The 9,757-nt window shown below is 37.3% G+C and overlaps 2 non-coding genes across 2 annotated transcripts; both read left to right on the top strand.

Moving 5' to 3' along the window:
* Nucleotides 1-380: 380 nt before the first annotated feature.
* On the top strand, nt 381-451 carry Trnag-gcc. The gene has a single exon. It is a non-coding gene; the product is annotated as a tRNA-Gly (tRNA).
* Nucleotides 452-9,459: 9,008 nt separating this feature from the next.
* Nucleotides 9,460-9,530, top strand: Trnag-gcc. The gene has a single exon. It is a non-coding gene; the product is annotated as a tRNA-Gly (tRNA).
* Nucleotides 9,531-9,757: the final 227 nt, after the last annotated feature.

Below are 9,757 nucleotides of genomic sequence, written 5' to 3'. Positions count from 1 at the left end.
GGCTTTTCTTTCCAGCTCAGCTTTCCTTCCTGATTTTCCTGTGCCTTGTAGAACTCTTAGGCACATAACAAAAGCGCGATGCACGGACCATCTTCAAATTTAATAGCTTTTAGCAACATTAGACATCTCCCAAGTGACGACCTACACTAGTTCACCGTTGAAATGAACGAAACAGCACCGCGATCATGACCGCGATAGTGGACGCGCGACATGCTCCCAGGGCCACCGTTAAGAACTAAAAAAATTGAATAACGTGGGAGGATTTTGGGGTCAACCAACCAGCGGCGTAGCAGCCGAGTTGGAGGGGGCTGATCAGAGCTTTTTTTATGAGTAATTAATCTGTGGAAGCAGATAGGTGATAAATCTTGAATGAAATAACAGCATCGGTGGTTCAGTGGTAGAATGCTCGCCTGCCACGCGGGCGGCCCGGGTTCGATTCCCGGCCGATGCAACAGTTTTGGACAGTTATGTGAATATTTTTTCCTCAACAATTGTGTTTCAAAGACACTGCAGTCTACTACGTCCACTAGAGATCATAATAATATATACTTTCTCTCCTTTCTTTAATGTATAACACCAGTAGTCTTTAGAAAAACAGAACTTATACAAATTTACCAGTCAATGCAGTGGTGGAATGCTGAACTCATTTCACCAGTCAAACCCACATTAATCTATACTCACATTTTCATTCTTCATCTCGGAACAAGATGTATTTTCAGTCATTATTCCATTAAGCCATTTATCTTTCTTCCCATTCCTGCGAACATCGTTCCCTCAATCACTATTTCTCGCACTCCCCATACCATATGTAGTCGCACCAACCCTTCTGCGTAATCTCAACAGAGATAGTATGGATAGTGAGGAATCTCCTCACCGTCCATATCTTTCACTTCCTCTTTTTCTCAGTCGACTTCAACTTCTATTTTCTTCTCCACACCCACACCTTGAAGCCGGCCAGTCGATTCTCATTCAATTCTCTCAGCGTAATTATAAATAATGGGCAGCGTCCATATTTCTGCATACGAAAGCGCAGCACGACATTTAAGACTCTTTGCTAACTAAGTATTTTCTCAGATCTTTGTATTCCTGCGTCAATAACAATCAAATATGTAAATGCCGAATGTCTTCTTCTACTCCTCAATTCAACTTTTAAAAAAACTCCAAGAGCTCCTACGGCATCGCTTGGAAAAACATTTTCATTGGGTCTTTTACTAAAGGCACAGCGGAAACGGTGAGTAGGTTTTGCAGTTTACCCACTGTGCACCAATACACGAAGATTATCTCAGGAGCATATTTGAAGAAAAGAGAAAGTTAATCCATTAATTATGAGATGAAAACTGGGCACAAAATTGTATAACTACCTATTGTTGATATCAGTTTAACAAAAGTATGTTCTTTGCGTCTTACTATAGTCTAAAAAAGCAAATTTGAGGAAAAATTCAAAGAAGAGATATTCACCTATCAAGAAAAAAAATGTGAAACGATCTCATAACGTTTTCCGGGAATTGCCACTATTCCAGGAATAAATATTAAAAGTGCAAAACGAGGCACTTATAATTCAAACAAATTTAGTTATAACCCACAGCAGGCATTGTCCCTTGAACAGGCAAAGTCTCCATGCAGAACAAGTGAGAAGAAAATGAAATATTCCCATGGCCATTTGAAGAGGCGGGGGCGGGGAGGCGGGGCGGGCGGTTCATCTTGGAATCGGTTCGAAATAAATAATACGATAAATATAGCTGAGTATGTGGGGAACCAGAGTATGTAATTATTAAGAGGCGTGTGCTTTGAAAAGAAGGGGAAACACTAAGATAGCGTAGGTGGGTGAATATTTTCCATAATATTAGGTATTTAAGTCAACCGTGGATAATATTTGCTAATGAAAAACGTTTCGAGTGGAAGAACATAAACTTAATGTTTGACCCCTTCGTGAGGATTTTTAATGCGACCAGAGAAATGCTTACTCCATCTTTTTTATTCAAATCTTACCTTATTACCGATGTAACCCAACGCCATACTAAAATATTGCCCTCATCGGGAAAAGCATCCATGGCAAAAGCACGGAATCATAAAGATGACATATTACAAAAGTTACATATTAGGTCGGTACGGTGAAAATCTATTTTGATAAAATCATTTATATTTTAATATCACCCTTATTATTATATTATCTATTATTCATATTAGTATCAAATTATTATCTTAAATATAAAGATGACCTTGCCTCATGCAGGAAAATATTCTATCTCAAAGAAAATAACGAAGAACATTTTATAAGTTCGTGATTCAGACAAATTGTTTCAAGATTGAAAAACTGAAAGACAAGTTTAAAATTTCGCGAAACAGCACGTTTTCCACGAGAGGAAAAAGGACTAGTGAGCGGCAACATTGCGCCCTCTTAAGGAATGATCACAAAGTTTAGGGAAATACCATTGAGAAAGGTGGAATATTTTGAATAAAAGGCATATACTCACTTGATATAATAAAAAATTATCAATATATGAAAATTTTTATCATCAAAATCATTCCCCCGAACTGTGTTAAGAGGCAGAAGTATAATCACGTATAAAAATACGGATTTTATTGCACACTTGATTAAACTTAAGGAGATAGAGCGTGAATATAAGATGAAAAGAAATTTTTGCATAGTATCCTCAAAGTTTACTTCTTAATGGACAAACGGTTCGGTTAATATTAGATTAATTTGATTGAATACTTGCGAATCATCTAGCGTCATACAGTACCCATATCACACGCAACGCAATCCTGTTACACAAGATATTGAGCTTGGTAATATCGAAAGACATAATACGGGTAGGTAAAATAGTTCCTTAAAACTAGACCATCCAAGATACGTACCGTAAAATGAGAAAATTATTTCATACGTCAAATTATTGTTTAAACCCCGAAAAAAAACTTTTGTCGTGAAAACATTTACCTTCAAACCGTTTAAATAGGCCTTCTTTTAGTACTTTGCTTAAGCTATCCCAAAACTATTTACATTCATATTTTTAATCGAAAAATTTAATTGAATTAGGGCAGAGATACCAATAAAATAACCTAAGATAATCGTGTACTCACGTAAAGTTGATCGGTTAAATTAAAGGAAGAGACATCTGCCATCCGATTTTTTTTCAACAGCAAGGCGAGGGGTTACGTTGTGAGATCCCAATGTCCCGACGAGATTCCTCCCAAATAAGGTAAACAGAGGACTCGAGGCTTCCATTTAATTCTGCAAGTGTTTCCGAGAAGAGTTTTCAATTTTCGTGTACCAGGAAAAGGGCGAGGGCCTAAGCCCGCGTTGCCATTTCAGTCGGATTTGTGGACTGGAAAAGGTCTGGGCCGGACACGGAATGGATTAAGCGGCAACGATAAACCTGGATCACAATGCATGTATGGCTTGGAACCGACCCCGAGAACAAGAAAAGATAATCCTCAAGAATAATCATCGGGATAGTGCAAAACAAGGATATTGAAACGTGCAAAACTTGCTGCGTTCAATACTCACAGTCACTCCACGCATAATAAGTCTGCGTGGAAAAGAATACTAATGAAACTAAACGAAGTTAATCTGCCTTTTAACGCACGGCATTCTTAGCAATATAGTGCACACTGCACGTTCAATTTAAATTTAAAATGGGTAAATTTTAGCAGCATCATTTATTTAATAGCTTGAAAACTAAACATTACTCTAGACTTACGGGAGAACTTCATCATGATTTGCCTATGGATTTTTTTTATCCATTTGCCATATTTCTCCTGAATTTTGATCTCTCAACCTCGTTTTTCACTAAGCTGCCACGTGATTTCGGTAATGTTTCAGATTTTTTTACCAGACAAATTAATGAGTGAAGAGCTGTTTAACGTACTGCATAGAGCCAAAAATTTATTTAAGTTTATTTTGGGATTGATAAAAATATAAGGCTACAAACTTACTGCCAGAGTAACGACTTCTTGTATTTTATAACTTTAACTTCGTAATTACCTCATATTTTATTTTTATCGGTAAATTTGGTTATGTGGCGCGAAATCTCCTTTTTGAGCCTCAATCTGATAGCTTTTACTATTAGACAGATTTTTTCTAACTTGCCAAGGGAAATTTTTAGGCGTTTGCCTAACTAACTTCCATTAAATACCAGTTAATCAGTAAAATGAAATAGATTTCCATCATCATCATCATCACTTGTTAACGATCCTAAGGTTGGTTTGACGCAGCTCTCCACTTAATTCTCCTATCAGCTAATCTTTTCACACCTAGGTACTTAATACTCCAAATGTAGGTTCTTACAAATCGTTTCCTTACTTCCATGTTTAAGTTTCCCGCAGTACTAATAGTGCATAAAATAAAAGAGCTTAGATTATCTATCGGCGACTAGCCTTTAAAGTTCATTGCTAAAAGTCGTTATCGTTATCAAAATAATTATCGTCGATGAGTTTGAGGCTAGGACGCTGAGGGGATAACCTAAATTTCATGTTGAATTACTAATGAATTCGCATACATTTTTCATTTTACCCTCAAGATGATATTATATTACAAGACTGCAGTTTTCTTATGAGAACTCATTTGGTCACTGGACCCCTCCAAAAAAATTCCTTTAATCTCCGTCTGAAATCTATCCTCTCTCCAACGAAATCTCGTCACGGGTGGAAAGTCAAATGCACAACAATATCTAGTCGATATCGTTTGTTTTCTTTACCCAATTCTGTACCTAACTCTGTTTATAATAAGAAATCACTTGTGCCACTTGGCTTCAATCCACCTCATATATATATATGCATGAAAACTTTTTCAAGTTACACAAATATATCTCATTGACAATTTTTTGTACATATTGACTAATGTGCTTCACAAAAGAGAGGTCTTCATCTTTCATATTTTTCATACGGCACTTGTAACGACATTTAGTAAAAATACCCACTTAAATTCAAAAATTAAATATTTTAAAAATAATAGTGTTCCATTTTTATCACTTGCTGTTAATAGAATGTATACTCTTAGACAGCTTGGCAGAAGTATAAGAAAAAATAGAAATATTCATTTTTCCCCCTTAATTGAGGCAAATTGATCGACCTTTGCGTCCGTCCATGCGTGTCCATCGAGGAGGGAATTCCCTTTTTGGTCCCTAAAAAGACTGATTTTACCACGAAACCTACGTAAATTCCAGTGATTTAACTCGAGAAAACGACCGAAAGGGAGCAGGGAACCGCAGAAATTTTCCAATATCTCTCATTTCACTCGATTAACATGGACATATTCTAAATCAATTCTACTCGCTGCTCAACCTGAAGAAATCCCTTTCCCCACAAAGGCTGTTCTTCATACATAATTCATTCCTCATGTTCCTCGTATTTTTGGTTTGAGGTACCTCAGCAACTTAAGATTAAAAATAGCTGTGTCCAAAATGTCACGCTCATAATAATGAAAATATTGAAATCGTATCCAACATGCCTGGAAAGAGACATTTTGGGAATAAGTGAAGTAAAGAATCCGAAACAAACATTTCCTATTACAAGCTACATATAAATTTACAAATAAATATTTCATTGTATGCGGAAAATCATCATACTTCGAATACAAATTCAATCAGAAGAGAGAATAATGTTGTGCTATGACGCGACCACCGAGGGTTGAGCATCCAATAGTGATGGAAATACTCAAAATAAGAACCAACTTGACATTGCAGTGGGTAGAAATATTAATGCAACGATAGGATTTTAACCCAAAAACCCACACTATAGCGAACTGACCGAGGAGCTAGGTAGGGACACCTTAGCTTCCTTTAATTCATCCCCCCTTGCCAGAAATTCAACCCTCTCCAGACGAACCCACCTTAATATCCTGAAAGCTATCCCGGTAGCCCTGACTCCTTCACAAAGCTAAGATGAATTCTTGTGGGAAATGTCTAAAACCTTATTCAATTTACATAGCATAAAAAGAAAGAGTGATAACATTTGTTCCAATATATATTTGCTTTCTTATAGCCACTAAAACTATGTAGATATTGCTTCACATGTTCAATTGAGATACTCAGTATAGGCATTCAAAATGACCGTGGCTTTATTATGGTGGAAGGGAATAAACCTCCCATCCAGATTTCTAATATTCCATGTTATATGGCAAAATTTCAAGAATTATCATCCAGTAAGGTCTAATCAATTTTATCCAGCCTTCCCCGCCCAAAAAATCCAAATTTTAGTTATGCCACTAACTGACAACCCAATCGAACTTATCCCTCAGTAAAATTTTTGTTTTGTAGAAGAACACCTATGAAATGACTTCAACCGGGGTCAACGGAGGAAATCATGTTGGTTTCTCGGAGTAAAATACTGACATTCTCTTTTCCTCTGCCAAAGAGTTCCTGTATTCACGATCATTTAAACGTCTGAGAGGAAATAGGAATATATAGCTCCGGTCCCGTCCACTGTCGTGTCAAGGCGTCGATTTTCTTTTTAAGCAGCTAGACGGAAGGGTTGGCGTCGAGAATAGACTCAAGGGTGAAGGCAGGGAGACGAGCAAGGCAGTGCATTGACCGCGACCGATCCCTATTCGAGCTACTGTGCACGAGGAAACTACACCGATATAATGGGAAATTAAGAGTAAGACAGTGGAGAGGGGATTGCGATACGTGATCGTGTCACACATACACGCTAAGTGGTGCATATTGCAAGGGCATCTGCTTCGCTTTGGCTCATCGTCAATTTGGGCCCGTTTGCACCATAGAGACTCAAGTTTTACATGCTAGGCAGGTGGGGTAAGTGGTTAATATACCCTCTGTCTCAGCTTCCCCCAAAGGTTATGTGTTAAATTATTCGATGCCAAAAATTTTTAAGTTGAACTGAACATTATCCATTAAAAGGTAGGCTTCCGCGGTTAACAAATGAAAAGACGACTTCGTTGACTTCCACTGATTTATTTTCTCGATACGACACGTTTCGATCATTTTCAAGTATTTTTCTAGAACTTGAGAATGGTCTCTATGGATCGAAACATGTCGTACCAAGAAAATAAATCAGTGGAAGTCAACGAAGTCGTCTTTTCATTTGCGAACATCAAATTCCACATAGTTTATAATGATACCTTTGAACGTATTCCGTGGTTAAAATTACTGCACTATATCGGTCTTCGGGTTGAAGCCGCGTCGAGTTGTCACTGTTCACATACCTGGCCGACGTTTCCGAGGCGATGCAGCACTCCATCTTTTAGCTACAAAAGCGATCAACTCGAACAGTGACAACTCGACGACGCTTCACCCCGAAGACCGAGATAGTGAAGTGATTACCCTTTAGAGTAAGCACCTACTTAATTTTGTCTTTATACATTACAGCATAACAGAACTTCATGCCTTGACTATACGTCCTCCTAAGGAACTTCGACTCTTTTTTTAACTAACGATTCCAATAATCCAGTTATGAATGTTTCTTTTTAGCTCTTGTTTATGAACAATACTTCTAACAAAATATTTTTAACAATGCCATATAAATGAAGTGAAAAGAAGACACGACCATCGGTGTTTGAAGTCTTTGTAATCCAGTTTGAATTCCCACCAATTCAATTCGTTCTTCTTTTATTTACAAAGTCAAATTTGTGTTGAATAAGTAAGTCAAATTGTGTAATTGCCCCCACGTGTTCCGGTGCCGTGGGCAGGCAGTCAGCTTTTGGTCGCCATGTAGAACGGTTGAACGGGAGAGTTCTCCTTTTTTTGTAATATATCATCAAACCGAAGTATTGCAATGTCAATTACCATAAACCGCCTGTTCCTTCGAATCATTTATCTTTGTACCCATCGCGTACACACGGTAAAATATACGCACTAAAATACCAATGACGATGGTAAATTCTCAAAACTAGAGCATTACCAAAATATTAAATAGCAACTTAGGTATATTTGTGAATCATTATCTTAATAAAAATTATAAAAATGCAATATACATATCCTAACTGTCTTAATATTTCTATGACGCATGTGTGCACCATGGAAGGACAAATGAATAGTATAAACGAAAAAATTCTTGCTAAAGACAGCGAATAATTAACTGAAGATTACAGGAAAAAGGCAAAATATGCCAGATAAAATTGACGAAATCAGGTGAATTGATTGGAGATATGCGTCAACCCAATCATTGGATTGTTAACCGCTTATGGTGCGATACCTTCATCGTAATCTTTGATTGATTATAGCTTGTAAAAATGTTTTATGGTGTTCAAATTTTTATTCGGACACGTCGATATCAGTAAATTTACAATGGAACAACACTCAGATAATATTTTACTTCTATGGAAAATAGCTTTTTTATTGTTTAAAGGTATTTCATATGGCTACTAGAGAAAAACCGATAAATTTACTATCACCGCCATATTTTAATAGGATTTTTTAAGGATTAAACCATGTTAAAAGCTTAGTATCCACCTCCCATTGTCTGTCCGCGAGAAAAGCGCACAAATTGCGCAGGTCAAACTAATAATACCAGCATTATAAGACACGCAATATCCTCGCTTCTTTCCTCAATTAAGAGATCTTGAAAACAAGGATTTAAGACAACAGCAAGGGGTGATGGAAAGGTGGGGACGAAAGAGCTTGCTAGCGGAATTAAGTGGTTAATCGCGACGAGTCCTGTCACTAGTCAGCAGTTTCTATTTTCTCTTGCTTATTTATGGCCACCAGCGCTAGCGACGAACTTCCAGAGGGAGACGGAAAGAAGATAGGACTCCGAAATGCACTATAGTTGAGTTCAATTTTCCGCATGAATTGACCTTTGCTATTGTTAGTAAAGTTAATTTAATTAATTAGCATGAATATTGAACTAATTTACTAATGTTTTCACTGCATACATTGAGATAATATCGTTTTTCAGTACATGAGCTAATTTTCTTAGCATATCCAGAGCATATTTTTCTGTTTTTACCTATAATTTGGTTGAATCCGTGGATTTCAAGGAGAAAAAGGTGAGGGTTTCATCTTTTTACTACTGATCTTAATAAAAGACCAAGAGGTGTTAGGTCATTAATTCACGGATATAATAATATCATAGTTTAATGGCTAATTACAAGACAAAGTATTCGATGAAATGAACTTGCAATGAGCGAAACATATATCAGGAAGCCTCTTGCACTGCTACTGTACTAGCAAACATGATTGCGAGGGACATGGAGGATTGAGTGACCAGTATCCACTATCTCTAGCTATTAGAAAAGGCGGAATCACACAATTTTGGATGGGGTTTCGTTCTACAAAGAGGCAAATGAGGAGCGCGGTCATTCAAGTTTGTGCACACGCAGAAATATTTTGATAGGATATAGGATAGGATGATTTTCGGATAGGGCTAGACATAAGATGCATCTATGACTAGGAAGCGCTCCACCAGGGAACCACGATGAGAGATTAAGGGCCTTACGGACTAACTTAATCTATGAAATCAGGTAAGGCACTATTAAGTTGTGAAAACACAAACACCTTCACAGCATCGGTGGTTCAGTGGTAGAATGCTCGCCTGCCACGCGGGCGGCCCGGGTTCGATACCCGGCCGATGCAACTGTTTTGGCCACTTTTGTAAATAGTTTTTCACAATGAATGTTTTTTGGGACATTGAAGTCTACGTCTAGATATCATAAAAATTCATAAATTAATTCCTTTCCATAATTTATTGCACCATATCATTATAGAATTGTTAGAAATTTGTCTTTATCAATTGAGAAGGAATAAATTTACACCTCAACGAGGTAGTGCAATAATAAACTGATTACACCGAGATGGCGCAG

Source organism: Ischnura elegans, chromosome 5 (genome assembly GCF_921293095.1).
Source record: "Ischnura elegans chromosome 5, ioIscEleg1.1, whole genome shotgun sequence".
NCBI lineage: Eukaryota > Metazoa > Arthropoda > Insecta > Odonata > Coenagrionidae > Ischnura > Ischnura elegans.
The sequence above is the reverse complement of the archived record's forward strand: the minus strand, read 5'-3'. Positions and strand labels throughout refer to the sequence as shown.